General features: G+C 41.6%; 1 long non-coding RNA gene across 1 annotated transcript in view; it reads right to left on the bottom strand.

Moving 5' to 3' along the window:
- LOC112944540 overlaps positions 1 to 15185 on the bottom strand; it is an 85506-nt gene extending 70321 nt beyond the window's left edge. Inside the window, exon 1 of the long non-coding RNA XR_003248790.1 lies at positions 15123 to 15185. This is a non-coding gene — a long non-coding RNA (uncharacterized LOC112944540). The remainder of the gene's footprint in view (positions 1 to 15122) is intronic.
- Between the last annotated feature and the right edge of the window lie 948 nt (positions 15186 to 16133).

Here is a 16133-nt window from a genome sequence, read left to right as displayed (position 1 = left end):
AACTACACACGATGGGCAAATTTCAAAGACTCCAGAGGTTGCGTTTGGTTTGGATGTCGGTTCTGATGCTGTTAAGCACTGCTGCACAAGGAACACGCTGCCCATCATACAAGACCATTTGTACCTAAGAACATTTTGCTAACTGTAGAGGGACAAGCCCTGGGGAAGTGCCCTTGTGGGCAAGCTCAAGGTCTATGGAAGCCCCTGGTAGTTCCACCATGGACTTCTTTAAGCCCAGCCAGTCTCCCACTAGTGTGCAGAACATCATTGGGCCACTGCACAAAACTGTGGTTCCATTTTGGACAGAAAAATGTTGGACTTGGACACACACTCAAGAAGCTGGAGTCCACCTGATGCACCAGGCCACAGTACTGACTCATACCAATGTGTGTTTTATCTCTAGGGTGACACCCACATCACCTGATGAAGATGCCAAGGGCCAGCAGATTTTCCTGATTCAAGGTTTTATAAACATAATCAGGGACCTTACACTGATGTAAAACCTTAAGGGATCTGACATAAGCTCTAGCTTTGTAGTGTTGCGAGTACAAGGATCTTATTAGGTTTGCAAATACTGCTTTAAGAAAGAGAAATGGACACAGGTGCTCACAACCAGCTGCTAATGAAAATATAATTGAATGACCGCACAGACTCCTAGATAATGAAATCAAACATCAGTATTAAAATGAGAAGAAAGCCTTAGCAAATAGTTATTTTCCTGAAGCCTTTGGTAAAGCACAGCTCATCTCCGACACTGCCTGACATGCTCATGGCAAGTGAGCAGGGGTTGCACCAGCACCATAATTAACCTCAAGGACGTTTGTCACCAGTTCCAACTGACCAGGTTAATGTTTTCTGAAGGGGACAGATACATGACAGTCTGCAAAGAAAGATCCTGAACCCCTCCTGCAAACCATACCCCACTAAGGTGATAGTTAGACATATATATATATATCGCACATGTTTTGGCTCATTTAATTCCTATGATCCAAACCCTGGTTTCTTTCAAAAGATAAAAATTAAAATAAATGAGCTGACTGAGAAAGTGAATGGGTGAGCAAGTGTGCCCACTAGAACAACAACAAATAATTATTCTATTACAAATGGCAAGATACTGAAATAACCCACTGAAATCCCCTTCAAATGATCAAAGCTGGGATGTGTACAGGAGAATTAAAAGCTTTTTATTCCTCTTTCTCTCAGGAAATGCCACAGACCTGTTGTTAAAGTGCTTCAATGTTTAGGAAAAATCTCTCCTTAGATTTTAGAGAAGAAAAATTAAAAAACAAAACCAAATCAAGACCCTTTCAGTTAATTCAAAGATTGCCAGTCCACACGCTGGTTGCAGAACACAAGGGCACCTTAGTGCCTGCTCAGCAGACCTGGCACGTCTCAACCTTCGGATGAAACTTCGTTTCTTTTATAAATTACCAAGAAATCCATGAACCAGAAGCAGAACAGAGAGAATCTGCAATGTCTCTACTCTTTTTAAGTGTCTTAGGGGAAGCTTTTAAGAGGCTTGACACACTTGTATGCACAGACTCTTCTTCATTTAGGGAAAAAAAGTGATGGAACAGCTATAGAGATAGAATTACGGTCCTGAAGAAATAAGTTGCAAAGGGAGATAAGCTGAAAGAGCAAGACTCCCATTTTGGTGACTGACAGTGACTTTTTAACAGCTCGAATCTTGACATAAGCACCTCAGCTAAGCGTTTGTCACTGACGATGCTTCAAAGGAATTACCTGTCTTCACCAGACTAACGATCAGAGCTGGGGAGAAAGGAAGATAAAATTTGCTTTTAGAGAAGTCTCCGTTATTGACGTATTGTTGATATATTATCAGCTGAAGACTGAAAATATGCGTGAGGTCTGAGTGCCATCCTGGCTTCAGCGGAGATCTAACGACCCAAAGACAGGAGTTTGCTGTAGCTTCCAAAGCTCTCCTCGTGGGGCAACACATGGAGAATGATTTCCAGGTTGACATGCTGCGAGTTTCCTTAACTTTATTCTGGAAAACATTTCAGGGAGAAAACTCATTATACTTTGTGTAAGGCTTTCTGTGCCTGGACAACTAGGATTAGATTTAGACCTAACGTAAAAACGCCAACTAAAATCACTGCAAGTAGGAGCCCTTACCCCAGGACCCAGTTGCCTCCTGGATAAACAAGGCAGCAGGGGAGCCTATAGCAGTTGGGGTTGCACTTATTGTCACTGCCATCAGTGTATCAGTGCCCCAGCTGGCTGGTGCCTGGTGCCAGCAGCGGCCCCGGTGCTCACCCGGAGCGCTAGGCTTAGCAAAGCCAAGACCAGTCTTCTGGCTGCCTCCCTGGGCACCTTCAGAACCTCTTACAGTTGCTTTCTTCATATTGCTGTTTCGCTGATGCCATAATTATTTTCTCATTTTTAAACTCACTATTAATTTTAATTAAGCTCATTAGACTCATTAATTTGTCTAATCTGTCTTCACTCTTAAACATGCGTGCACATGCACACACATAGAGATCTTCATTCTCATGAAGTACCGGTGTGGAACGCACGTTGTTTTATGCCAAGTCAGAGAAACTCACATATATAATCAAGTTAAAGGTCTTATAATGGCAGCAGATTTTTTCTTTAAATGAAGTTTTTCCTATCTGAATAAGCTTTTTTCCCCCCTCTTATTTCTTTTAAATGAAGCTTTTCCTATCTGAATAATCCAATTAGTTGAGATTGAAACTTTTCAGAGACCTGCATCCTGTTTAATAAAACCTTCATCTGAAATTTTCTCTGGTGAAAACTAGAGAATAATCAGTAGCTAATGCAAATCAAAAATTAGAAGCTAAATCTCATCTACTGCACAGAAGATAAAGAACACACTGCACTTCATTATGAGAGAGCTGAGTCCACAGTTCCCAGCCTAGAGAGTCCCCAGCCATGAAGCTGCTTGAGTGATCTCATTTTCATTAGATGTTCTGGATTTCATCCTCCACTAGGGTATATATTTCAACTATCAGATTTTTTTCATGCAGCTCAAGACTTGTAGTGAGTGTCCCTTTCATTTTCTCTCACAGCTGCATTTTTATGAAGAGCTAAACAAGAAAGGAGGTAAAATGCAAAAAAAAAAACCCCATGTATACACACACACACGCACACACACATATTTATATACCTAGAAATTTTAAGTGATGCTTCATTGTTCAAGGAGGTCATAAAGTTTTGCAAGGAAGTTCTAACCTTGCCTGTGTCCTGCATATAAAAACAAACATTCTTGTTTAACTAGCAGCACGATCAATACCAATTAACCACTTCACAAGCTGCTGAATCAGGGAAAAATTGGACTACATCAAGCCACTATTTACCTTCCACTTTGCTACTTTAGCTTCTTCCCCAAAGCCACATCAATTATTTTATGCTTGTCCCAGCCTTGCCTGACTTCCTCTCTTTGCAGTATTCTGCACTAGAACAAAGAGTTGCCAAGGTTGACCATATTCATGGTATATTATCATCCACTCCCTAACAGTTGCTAGCACCAGATGTTTCAGAAGATGATAAAAGACCCTACAGGAAGCAGATGCGAGGCAATCTGCTCTGCCTACCTCATAAGCAGAACCAGATCCAGTCCACAAAGCTTCTTTGTGTCCTCAATGTTCAAAAAAAATGTGAGTTTGGGTATTGGTGCTTATTTGCCTGAAGCCCAGCCAGCCATGCCCTACAAGGAAGTCCTTCCAATTTTTAACTTTTCTCCTCCTTGTTTCAGATGTCCCCTCCAGACCGGGGCTTGATTTATCCACAAATACGTTTCTACATATTCAGAAGAATATGTAAGAAACAAAATAGATTTAAAAAGTTTTAAATTGTTCCATTTAGCAATTCTTCAGTAAAGATAAGGGGTTGCCAAAAATAGAAGATATGGATTGATTTAGTAAAGCAAGATGGAGATGAACTGGCACAATTGTTAGATTATTATAAGGAAGCAATGTCTGCAGTCTTGGACTAACAGGTCAACTTCAGGCCTTAAATTCTTAGTGAATCATCAGTGAAGCTGCATGGAATAGATATTTCCAATAAATGTTTCTGTTTAATATCACTCCATATTTCACTTTACTGTGGCCTCTACTCACTATGGACCTAAAATAAGTCTCTATGAATTGCTACAATTAGACTTCAACATCACCTATTCTCTTAGGGGAGGGAGGAAATATGTGAATTGCATCTGAATAGCCTGAGGACTGTCGGACTCTCATATTCACGTATTCAATTTTATGAACATCTCCAGAGGGCAATAGGACAAAATAGAATTTACTTATTTTTATGGCATGTTCTGGGTCTTCAAGCTCATTGTAGGCCTCTTTTTTTTTTTTCCTGTTCCATTATTTGGAAGAGATCCAAGATTGCTGGAAGGTGAGTTCTAGCACAAACATTCGGTTGAGAGACGATTTAGGTGCCTTTTGCTGATATAGAAATGCCCTTGTATCTGTGCATCTCTTGAATTATGTTAGAGATGTTGATACAATAGCATCCCTAAGGTTTAAAATGACTACCCACTTACGTAGATTCACAAACACAGGAAAAGAATACAGCAATGAGTCTTTCCTGGCCCCTAAAATCCATCTCTCTCTTGTAGATTTACATTTATGTGCAGAGACGCTCAGAAGTGGCCAAGAAGGGAGGAGTGAGCAGTGGGTGCATTATGAATATGGGGGGAAATGTCAGCATTTCAGCCTAAAAGCATATTCTGTTGCTTGGCAACGTGATGTAAAGTGTTTTCTTAAAGAAAAAGATTGTAATTTAAATGGAAGAGAAAAACATGGTTAGCAGAGAAAATTTGGATGATGTGTTTTATAAGGTTACGACATGCATTAGAATTCAGCATCTCTTAACCATAAACAGATCTAAAAAATCATACACAGAGCACAACCCTGCTTCCCAGAGTTGACATTCTTTAAAATCTCACTTGCTAATAGTAACGAAGTTTAGAAACCAGCCTTCTTTACATTAGAATTAATTTCACATGGTTTCTACTAGATATTCAGAAAGCATGAGGGTTTTGCTCCCTCACTTTATAAACTATTGATACAAATTACCTTGGTATCTTACACAACACCAAGAATCTGTTAAGTGCTATAGAAACACTTAATGCGCCACTGGCCTCCGACCCTGTAATTGCAGTGGTCAGAGGGGAGAGAGCAGGAGAATCATTACCCCATTTCAAAGCAGGAGCACAGGCCACGTGGAGCCAGATGCCCAGAAAATCCCATGAAAAGCTTCAAACAGTATTGGGAATTACACCAAGACTTTCCGTAGCGCCATTCTGCAGGGTACAAAGCTATCATCATTTGTTCAAGCAAAAATGAGATCTGTGGCTATTTTCTTTCAAATGCAGAGGCCTTACTTTTCACTGGGGTTTACAATTACTAAAGCTTTTAGCACTTAGTTTGGCCTAAAAAAGCTAATATTTTTGCCACCGTTTGAAAGCGCGACCCATGCCTTGGGGCATGCACTGGAACAGAATAACATTGACAGAAATACCGAGGCGGCCCTTGTTCACTGCCCATTAAAATGACTAGATTACATCTCCCACAGTGGCAGCAGGGAATGTGTTTTTATGTCAGTCTAAGTGACCTTATGTCACTTGGATGGAGCAGGAGAAGTCGCCCCCCACGCCACATATTGCCACAATAAAGACAGACCTTATTAAAAAAGAAAAAAGGAGCGGAAAAAAACAGCAAAAAACTTGAGAAATGGCTCAAGCTTCCTTTCCTACCCCGCAGATAGAGCCAGCTATGCACACAAAGCTAAAGTGTTTGATTTAAGAACTAATAAATTAGAAAATCTGGATTAGAAATTCTACAGGACAGCTCCAAACAGGGTAGTTCTCCACGAACAAACAGAGAAATACACCCCAACCCTGCCTGCTGCCTCTGCAGAGCGCAAGGTCTCGGCCAGCGCAGCCTCGTCTTGCCTGGAGCCGAGCACCGCGCGCCTGTGCCCTGCCACTCGGGATTAGGCTGATTTGTCTCGGCAGCTGCCGGGAGGCAGCAGAGACTGGAGGCCTGTTCTGGTGGAGGCCGCTGGGGTGCAGGGAGGAGGCCCTGGTGCCCATGGTGTGCCCGGGAGGAGCCTGAGGAAGGTGCCGCTGCGGTGCCACCACAGGCCCTCACCTCAGAAACTCTCTGCCCACCCAGCCCTGTTCATTCCTACTCTCTACATCCTTTCTGATGGTTGTCATTGAAAGGGAACCTCCAGAGGCGACCACAGGAGGAAGGCTGGGGAAGGGCAGCAAAGTCAGGCTGGCCTTGGCGCTGCTGCTTGCCCAGGCCAGGCAGTGCTGAGCTGAGCTCACAGAGGCGCTGCTTCGTGCCTGAGGGAGCCCAGCACCTCACAGCACCAAACCTCGACGCCGCACACACGCTGCAGCATTTCTGTCTGAATCTGAACCCAACCCAGAGGAGGAGAACAGCAGAACCCAGTTCTGTTTAAGCCAAGGATGAGTGATTTACGGGAAAGGTTCATTCTGAGTACAAACTACGGCAATTTTGATATAAAAGATTACTTGCCTTGTTAAAAGCTTACAAGCTATTTGTCATCTCAACACTCTATTTCCTACAAAGTCAGGTTCTAAAAAGCTGTGAGCTTTCAGGCAATGAAAAAATTCAGTTTTCACTAATAAGAGTATTCAAGTATAGAATTAAAGCAGAGCAGCCCCTTCTAGAAGATGACTGTGGTCTCCTAGATAGCTCCCCAGGTACGTTAGTGAGCTCTGCATTACACCAGAAATGCAAAAAGATGGAGCCTGAACCGAACTCGCGCCGTGGCAGGACCCGCTGCCCTTCATGCTGGGGACGGGGAAGGAACACGGGGCTTAGGAGGCTAATGTGATTAATTCCCAACTCATTAATGAGCCTTCTTCCCCAGCTTTTCACAGGCAGAACGCTGTGTGCCACGTGTCCACGCCATCATTGTGAAAACCAAAGCTCGTTTCTTTCTTTCTACTAGTCACCCATATATCCTTGGCTGCAATTTTGTCCTTCAGTTCTCTTCGCACCAAGAAGGGCAGTATTTCCTTTCTGCTACTCTTTGTTTGCTTTATAGTCTGAGGATTGAAAACTGAAAAGTTGTGTAAATCATGTTTGTACAGCACCTAGCTCAAAGGGACTCTGGGGTTGAGCAGCATCTCTAAAAGTTACTGAAAAACAATAACAACAACATAAAATGTGTCTCCACATACTACTAAGGTTAACAAAGTGATGTGAAGAAATTCCAGTAAAGTTTTCATCATTGATCCACTCCCTGTGTGAATTCAGAGTCTCATCCAGTTCCTAGGATGAGCAAAAGGAGCCCGAATGCTTCCTTCTCTTCGGAGTATTGCAGAGAGCAGAGCATCAAGGGAGCACTGTTGGGTTCTGCCTTTTTCTGTGATCCAGAAACAAGACTGCAGAGCAAGAACCTGCTCTTGCACCTGGTACATACACTGAGGACCCTTCCGAAGGAGCCATTACATGAACTGATCCTGGTACCAATGGCTCTATTACAGGCTGCCCTCGCTACATCACCCTGAATACACCTTGGCTTTCAGATGCAATCTGGGGTTAGATCAAACTGGTAGTTATAAAAATACATCTTTGTCCTTGTCAGTTCAGTCAATTTGATCAGATTTGCCAAGAAACAACTGCATGTTAACATTTTAGAAAGGGAAATAAAAGGAAAACGCTGATTCCCTGTTCTCTTTACTAGAGATTTGAACTTTTGTAAGTAGAACTGTGAGAAAAATACAGAGCATATAATAGACTCAAAATTATCTTATCTCTGTGGTCACACCCGTGGCTTTGTCGACACATGGCTACATTACAAGAGATTATCAAGTTCAAACTAATCTTCACATCTTTGTAGCATCAAGTGAATGTTAAAGTCGGCATGGCAGGCATAGATGATCTTATTTGCTCTGCTAACTGAATTGGTAACATCTTTTCAACATCTCTGAATCATGGCTGGTGAGAAGGAAGAATGCCCATTGGAATAACAAGTAATGAAGCACAGGGACACTCTGCTAGAAACACGGAGAGAGCTTGAGTTATGCCAGCGAGAGCAATGGAAATTCAGGGAAAGACATGAATAAGAACTCTGGGATTTGACCCTAAATCAGCTTACACAGCTTCCAACAAATTGAGTTTCTACAATCTGGTGGAAGCTCTAATTATCTTGTCATAAAAATCTCAGCATTGTTGAAATCTTATTTTCTGAAGGTTCCCAAAGAGGCATCTATAAAGGATTTTCTTTTCCATTTTGTTCTGATAACAGACAATGTATGAGGTGTCAGATTAGAGAGAGCAATGTGGGACATGCTGTCTCCATCATCAGTCTGACAAGGAAACCAATAAACAAGCAGGTGGCTTATATTAAGTCATATTAAGGTCTCAGGCTCTGGCTCTTTATTTAGACAAAGGTCCCCCAGAAAAGGACAACTGAAGGATATATTTCATACAGTGCTATACAAACTCTTCTCCCTAGAGATGAAACATGGTTTTAAAAGCTTCTGCTCTTGAGATGGTGTGAATAAGAGTATATAAAGGCAGCCATCACAGAGAAATATCAGAATTTCTTCCATCCTATATACCAGCCATGCACAAAACTTGAGGGAGAGAGTGAAGAAAACTTCTGCGAGAGGGAATTTTTTCCCCAGTTTACTGAGAACAGCTATTTTGTAGAAAGAGTTGAGCTTTTATTTATTTATTTTTTTTTTTCCCCCCTCTCCCCAAAGCATGGAGAATTTTCGATCAGAAACCTAAGTTTCCTGCCAGTTCCCCTGATGCCTTTTGGCAAATTTGGCCTTCACAGATTATTGTTAGGGACAGTCCATACACAACCTGAACAAGAACTTCAGATTCTCAGTGTGCAATTTTAAGGTAACCGGTGTATTCATGTTGACGGGAACAACTCAGGGTCCTACAAGGAGGCAAGCGGGGAAGCTCCTAGGAGTCAGGACATTTCCTGGCTCTGCTTCATTTATGAATCAATTGAAAAAAGTCACATTTCTGGCTCAAACATCATAAAGTGCTCAACTTTCCAATGAAATGGTCATTCTAGCTTGAGCAGATCTGTTGAAATCCTGTACATGCATACACATCCTGTACATTTTTGGCGTGATCTACCCAAGAAAGGTTCCCCTGAAATAAGGGCTAACCAGAATTTGCCTTTCACTTCAGATGTGCTTTAATGAAACAACCCTAGATGGAGGAATTGTCTGCTACGGAGAAGAGAATCAGTATTCACTGCCAGTTGAAAGGTGTCAGCTAGACTGACACATTGACAGCTCAGTATTTCCACACTCCAGTTTTAATTCCACAACACAGAGACAGGCCATGTGAAACCATGTTTCTAAGGCTGAATCTCATTCAAAACTGTCCATGTTGGGCCACCCCAAATTCCTGCTTTGCCCAGCAACTTCAGGTGCCTATCAAAGCACACAGGAGTTTACCAGGCAGAGGTTTCTGGTACCCTGAGCTGGAGACACTACCACTTTGCTAGAGCACAAGCAGGGTGCAAAGTACACGTGTAATTTGGGCTTGTGTTGCTGAGGTGAACACGAACTCTACACACACACACACACACACACTGGGAGCAGAGCTGAACTGTTCTCGCTGAAGCTTACAGTACATATTCAGGATTTAGTAAATAAGCACCACATGTCACCCATTCACAAGTTCACAGTATACACTGATAAAATTTCATGTTTGTTTAACAGTCTCCATATTCTGGATAACATACATGGGATGCTGAATGTATCACAAGGGCAGGATGGAGTGCACATAGGAGTTAATAGTTTCCAAGAAAAATAAAAATTAAGTATCACATATTGCTGTTGACCAAGATGTTATATGCATCATTTATCTATCTGTACTAAAACATTTTACAAAGATAAAACTGGCAAGAGTAGCAGGTAATCAAGAAGCAAGCCCAGGATAAGGCCTGCTTATCCTGGTCCAGCAGGCCAGGATCCTGTCTATGTCCTAACATAGGATCTTACTCTGGTTATTACACTTCCACTCAAACATGAAACTGTCCTGCACGTTTGACTCGTCACCTGCAATCCCTGTCATCTGAGGAGACTGCTACTCCAGGGCAGCCAGTACCCACCGTGAGGATCAACACGACATTCCCCTCAGCTGCACGCTCCGGCCCTAACACTGCCCGCTTTGTAAGGGATGCCACAACTTCAGCTACATATCTAACAGCTATAGACTTCTCATAAAATTAAAGTAACCTTTATACTTTAAGAGTAAACTGAATGTTCAATGGTGTCCCCATAGTGTGGTCACAGGGCTGCCTATTCTAGGATTCATCCCATGCAGGTAGCTCCAGCTGGATCCTCAGCTAGAGCAGGGACCAGAACAAAAGTCTCTGCATTGAAAGAAAATTATATATAATAAATTATCTCTTCTCTAAACTCTACTGCTTTACTCAAGTACTGTCTCCCAAGGTTGTTAATATACACTCTTCAACACTCACTACTAGATATATTTGTAAGGAGGGAAATTACATGAGAAAATTCAAATTGGCACCTTTTTTTTCTTTGGGAAAGTTATTTTGGGTGTGAAATTAAAAAAGCAACAGAAAACATGAAGAACAGGTAAATGTTACAAGGGACGGTTTCATGAGAATGTGCTGTTTACTATTCAAGGAGGTAAAGTGAAAAATAACACTTAAAAATGAGAATATCCTTTTCCTTACTTATTTTACTCCATCCTGTTAAAAATGTTGCTACCTGGCCTCTAGCAAGCACTACCATGAAACTTCTAATTAAAAGTGAAGATCACATCTCCTATTTTCTAATAGTCTGTGTTTTCCCTTTGAGTATTTCTCTCTCTATAGAAACCTCGTTGCTTTAGACGGCTCAGTCGTTCCACGGCGATGCCAGGGGAAGGCTGAGCACCCCTTGCAAGGGTGGACACAGAGGAGCCAAGGCTGAGCGCCGGCTGCGTCTCCAAGCTCTGTCCATCCTGCCAGGTTTTAATCTTGGTGAGACTGGACCAAAACCACAAACTTTTCAGCAGAATAGGACAGCAAATGGATCTCTCAGAAAAGGCTAAATTGGCCAAGTACCATCCTGGCTCTTTGGCAGTTAAGTTTTTACCAGTCCACTGAATTATCAAAGTGAGGTCCTCCCTCCTTCAACAAAGTCACAGCATAAAAAGGACTAATTAGTGCATTATGAAAATGCAAAAGTCCAAGGATGATATTTGGTGCATTTCTGTACTGGAACCTGAAATTAATTTCCTTGTGCTGAAGTTTAGATAGGTGCATTGAAAAAAAAAAGATGACTTGATTAACCTGTCTGCTTGGAAGTTCTTTACGGGTCACCAGTAATATTGTTTTTGTTATTTTGACTGACATTTCACTTTCTCTTAAGTGCACTGTAATTTTGCTCTAAGAAAAAATTAACTATACAGAATGTTTTATTTGAAATCTTCAAAGTATTTTGCATTTTTGTTTCTTCTTCACACACATCTCTTGTTCTATAAGTCTTTTTATAACATGGAAATTAAAAGCAGTAAAGATATAGAGCATTAATAATACTTCATTTAGGTGATGTGTTTAATTAATGTGAAAAAATTCATCATTTTATTCTGGCTATCTAGACAGTTTAAACAACAAAGTTTCTTATAAAGCATGAAATGGGTGCCACAGCCTACAGAACTCCGTTGCAAAGTTATTTGGATTCTTTCTGATCTTGGAAGTTAGACTACATGTTTACTTTTATGTGTGTGTGTGCATTTTTATACATACACTTATCAGGACGATTATCAAAGTCGTGTCAGATATCACAAGGTCACATACAAACTACTTGGACAGAAATGACAAATTTTACTTTGAAAGGAAAAGAGCATTGCCTGGGTTTCTAATGAGAAGAAAGTACAGTTAAATTGAACAATTTCCCATTTAACTCCATCCCTGTAACTTATCCTGATCTTCTGAAATATTCATGAAAGGGTAATTATTGCCATTTATGGTCAAAATAAAATGCTCTTAATGACACATGATTTTATAGCAGACACTATTTTTTTCCCTTAGCAGTTGTCCATTTATTTGACTTGCACTTGACTCCAGATTATTATTGCCCTCAATGTTTTCAGATGGGAACATTTAGGGAGAAAAATATGTTATTAGGACCAAAATTGATCATAGAAACAGTGACTTTTTGAATAAACAGAGGGAAACATTTTTGATCGAAAATGCATTATCTAATGCTATGCTTAGACAGCCTGGGATCATGTTTATCTAAATCACCACCGGGTTTGAAATCACATTTATTAAACAGCTTTCACAGGCAGCTCCCTATAATCCTGCCCTGACTCTCTCCACAGCTGGATTCCCTGGCGCCGGCCAGCAGGGAGGTATCTTCTGCAGAGATTATCTGTCAGCAGCAAAATGATGTTTAACTCACAGCAAGACATTCAGATGTGTCAGTGCACTGACTGCAGCCGACAGCAGCATGCGACATCTTCCCTTCCCCCAGCAATTTCTTTTCCCTCTAGCACTTCCATGGTAGCGCAATTCTACCCTTCCAGGGACGAGGCACCAGTTACCCCGAAAGGTTTTCATCCGCTGCCTGTGGCCATTCTCCCAAATGCAATTACAGCAGCGGGACCAGGACAAAACAGAAAGTGAAGTAAACAAGAGATGATATCCTCCTGCCTGTAAGCTTTTCTGTTTGAACTAAACCAAAACAGTCTCTCCTCTTAAAGAAAAAGTTCTCCTTGAAAACGTATTTCCCTTGGGTACTGTGGGGCTCATCAGTCCTAAGATTCTCCTGTCTTAAAACTTCTGAAGATTATTTTGCATCATAAATAGGAAAAATATGATACGATTAGCAACTTGGTCTCTCTAAGCTTTTTCAATAACTTATTCTATGTTGTTAGTGCAAATGTCTTTTTCACTCTTCAATGAACTAAGGAAATGTAAACCCTCCCCGAAGTTTTCCTCTCAAAAATGCAACTGTGCAATAATTACCACACACAAAAATTAGCATGTACATAAGAGTGACTACATCAGAAAAACGCTGTACTAGCTATGCTGTTATAAAACAAGACACATTTTTCTTTCTAGTTTACTATCTTCAGTACTTTCCTTATATGACAGAGATCATACTCGTATTCTTTACTCAAGTGTGATTTATAACCTGCAGCCAACAGGCAGCCATGGAAGATGCCTCAACTATCATGAAATGCTGCCCTATAACTCCCTTACCCTCAGAAGAAACAGAGCTGGTCACTCTCAAAGAAAATCCATGTTTCTCCAAGTCTAGGAGGGAGAACTTGGCTTTCTAAATGACTAGGCCATATAGCAAAATCCTAAACCTTCCCTTCACTATTTCTCTAGAAGGAGCAGTCAGACAGCAGCAGCTTTTCTTCGCAGTACTCTCCACAGCATGACTTTGATGCACATTTCTGAGAGCACCATACACGCTCCTCACTCGTGGTAAGTGATTTCAGCAGGGCTGACTCCACTGGCACTGCCTGGGAGCTCAGGGAGACGCAGCACGTAATGAACCCGGCCAATATTCACTGACCTGCAGCTTCCCTGCACCATCCCTCCCCAAGCTCTGTTGCACCCTGCCCTCGAGCACAGCCCTGTGCTGCTACCCGTGAGGCGGCCTGAGCAGCCGGGGAGCAGAGGCCCTGAGCTGGAAGCTCCCGCTCCAGGCCGCAGCTGCAGAGCTGCGTGGCTGCCGGAGCTCAGCAATACTTTCCCACAGGCTTGGCTATGCACCTATGGATCTAGTTTGCTTCCCGCTTGGATACTGTTCATGCTTCAGTTATCATGCACAAAATTAGTGATAAGCAATATTAACCAGAGCACTCTGTACTGCAGTTCTGCCCAAGAGGGTTGATAACAGATCCCAGTCTCTTCACGCTTTTTGCTTTTACAGGAAGCTGAATGACTGCTTTCCGGCAAAGCAGGAGCAGAGGAGTGTTCTAAACTTCACGTTAATGCAGTGTCACATCCCTCTTCCACCTTCGCTGGGAGCTTTCAAAGTCTTGGTGGAAATGCTAAAATGGAAAACCTCTCTGCTGGTGCCTTTTCAGCAGAGCAGTTATCATGCAGAAATAAACAGCACGGATATTTTAGCAGCTTGCCATGCATAAAAAATGCATGGTCTTCAGAACACTGCCACTGATAGCAATTAGCATGTGTTTATATGTCTGTGAATAACTGTATTTTTACCTGGTTATTGCAGGCTGTGTAAATAATCTTGCAGCCTAATGTGCTACAAGCTTAGAGATTTCTTAACCTAATGCATTCCATTAAGAACAGCAATAATTGCAGGCTGTCATTCTTCTATGGTAAAGGAGATCTAGAATACCCTTTTGGAGCCTCCATCCTTGCTCTCCACCACTGTTCGAGGCTGTTAGGAGGAAATAATTAGCTATCTTCATAAACTCTCTCCCATATTGTTGGAGTGCATTACTTTCAATATATGTTCTTTCCCCTTCAACTTGAATTCACATGGTCTTAAATTTTCTAATTGTCCCAATAATCTCCAGTGTCACCACATTACCACTGCTACTACACGTTCTTTGTTTATAACCCTGCTTCCCTTTTGCTCCTTCCAAACGATGCCAACACTAATTCGTAAAACACTTCTATCAAAGCAGTATATCCAAAGCCCTGCAACAACAAATGCAACTCTTGCCCCTTTGACCAAAAATACCAACTATACAAAGCAATTGTAAGGACCGCCAAGAACCACAGGAGGAGACATAAGTTTGCCTCTTGAGCACTGTCCTTATGTCTTGTATCTTTAACTCTACCTACAGACAACCTAGGAAACCACTTCTCAAAATGCCAAAGCAGTTAATTTTGCAAACCCTTATCCTCATCAAAACAACCGCATTAAATGGAAGCATTTTCAATAGTTGCTTTGTATTAGAGCACACCCACGCAGCTGTAGATGAATAGAGAACAACCTCTACCCGTTGAGCAAAATACAAACTGTTGAATTCATTAGAGGCCTAGAACAATAGCCTCAGCATATACCAGTCTACTGACTTAGTACAAATGAAGTCATAAAATCCAAACTAAGTCATTCAAGTGCCCTCTTTGAGAAAGTCTTGTAAAAATAAGCGGAGCCAGATGATACTCACAGGAACACTAGCTGACTGCATGGTTGGCCATCCTGCCTCAGAAACCAACATCAGTTCCTCCAAACAGCTCTGAATTCCTGCACAAAGAGAAAAGGACAAAATCTTTGTATGTTGGATGTATCTACTTGAACTTTCTTCTTCTTCATAAATCTCCCTAGTGCTTTAGATAAGACATGAATCTGGGTGAGCTATAATACCTCAAAGTCAAGAGTCATAGCACAAAGCAAACCCACAACCAAATCTGTCACAAAAGCTTCATAAAACAACCCACAAAACTTTGTCAGAAAGGTAAATATCTCTCCTCCTTCTTTGGCCCCTTTGCAAGCATCTACTGACTTCCATCTGGATAGGCACAGATCTCCTCAGGGAGGCAATTAGACACCCACTCATCCAAAACTCTTCTGTATCTTCACCATGCAAGAATGGCAAGAAACTACAGCATCAAGCATTGAGACATACAATCCCATCAAGTCTTCCCCTAAAGAAGATGCTAATGGAAGCCAACAAGAACAACTTCAATAGTCCCGACCTGTTTCAAAGATGAAGCAACCAAACCATAGAGACCATGAGTCTGAAAGGCAGCTCACAAATCTCCAAGAGCAGTAGAATTTGCAAAGATTCATAAGAAAGATTTATATGTCACATGACTGGTTATATTTCAGCAGCTGTCATTTCTTGGAATACCAGTTGGAGATATTATTATTTATTCCTACCTTTATAGAGCCCCAAATTCATTACATTATACGGGCAGGCATTAAAGCCAGTACCAAAAACAAGAGTGGAAGTGTGCGGGAAGGAATAAGTCACATGTACAGAATGAAGGTGCTACTTGGAATTGATTTGAATGGGCATTGCCTGGTTTGATTTTGAAGTTTTAGGTTTACTTCCAGGTCAGCTTGTAAGTTAGTTAATTTGGCTAATGGGTTTCTACATGCTATTCTTTAGAACAAGATATACATACACACACACACACACATATATATATATAAGATCACGCTCCCCTGAAGTGAT

Source organism: Nothoprocta perdicaria, unplaced genomic scaffold (assembly GCF_003342845.1).
Source record: "Nothoprocta perdicaria isolate Ctin4 unplaced genomic scaffold, notPer1 scaffold_17, whole genome shotgun sequence".
Taxonomy (NCBI): domain Eukaryota; kingdom Metazoa; phylum Chordata; class Aves; order Tinamiformes; family Tinamidae; genus Nothoprocta; species Nothoprocta perdicaria.
This window is presented reverse-complemented; position numbering and strand designations above follow the sequence as displayed.